This window comes from Cavia porcellus, unplaced genomic scaffold (genome assembly GCF_034190915.1).
Source record: "Cavia porcellus strain 051 isolate PalLab524CR breed Dunkin Hartley unplaced genomic scaffold, mCavPor4.1 scaffold_21, whole genome shotgun sequence".
Taxonomy (NCBI): domain Eukaryota; kingdom Metazoa; phylum Chordata; class Mammalia; order Rodentia; family Caviidae; genus Cavia; species Cavia porcellus.
Window position 1 is genome coordinate 57,016,100 of NW_026947504.1, and position 748 is coordinate 57,016,847.

The 748-nt window shown below is 49.9% G+C and overlaps 1 non-coding gene across 1 annotated transcript; it reads right to left on the reverse strand.

Moving 5' to 3' along the window:
- Positions 1 to 243: 243 nt before the first annotated feature.
- LOC111753725 (small nucleolar RNA SNORA2/SNORA34 family) lies at positions 244 to 380 on the reverse strand. The gene has a single exon (XR_002788519.1). It is a non-coding gene; the product is annotated as a small nucleolar RNA SNORA2/SNORA34 family (small nucleolar RNA).
- Between the last annotated feature and the right edge of the window lie 368 nt (positions 381 to 748).

Genomic DNA, 748 nt, shown 5'->3' on the forward strand with positions numbered 1-748 from the left:
TGGTTTCCCAGCTCTCCAGGTCCCGGCATGGCATGGGTCCCAGTAAATGCTGGAGGCTCCCATCCTAGGCCACTTGAGCCTGCCACGCTCACATCCACTCACCACGGGGGGAAGTGTTGCTTGGTTTCCCAGCGCTCCAGGTCCCAGCAGGGTGCTGGTCCCAGTAAAACACTGGTGGCTCCCATCCTGGGCCACCACAGCCTGCTACACTCACAACTGCTCACAGTGGGGAGGGTTGCTTCAAGCTGTGTCTTTCTAATGAATTTACCATTTCACTGCCTAAGTTCTGAAATGGCCAACAGACCATAGAAAGACATCTCTTTAGGCTCCTGCTTGAAACCAACAGTGTCAGGAAGCTGCTGGTCTTGATTCAGGGCCAGAGGAATTGGAACTCTTTCTGAGCCACTCTTTTTCTTCTGAGAGCTTCTGGCAGTCTGTGGTGCAGACAACTCCTGCAATTCCATCCCCAGGCCTGCAGAGATTCTGAGGCCTACAAGTAAGGGCTTATGGCCATCGTCTGAGAGGGGTCTGCATGGGGACCAGGAGCTCAGTTTTTCCAGGGGTCATATATATTTTGGGATCAGTAATACCAGGGTGCATATTCCAGACTAGTTTGTGGACAGACAGAGACTAGCAGAGGTTCTGCACAGCCAGAAGACTTTGGATAAGTTTTATCAGAAAGCATTGTGCATCATTAAAATGTTTTTTTCTTCTTCTTCTTCTTCTTCTTCTTCTTCTTCTTCTTCTT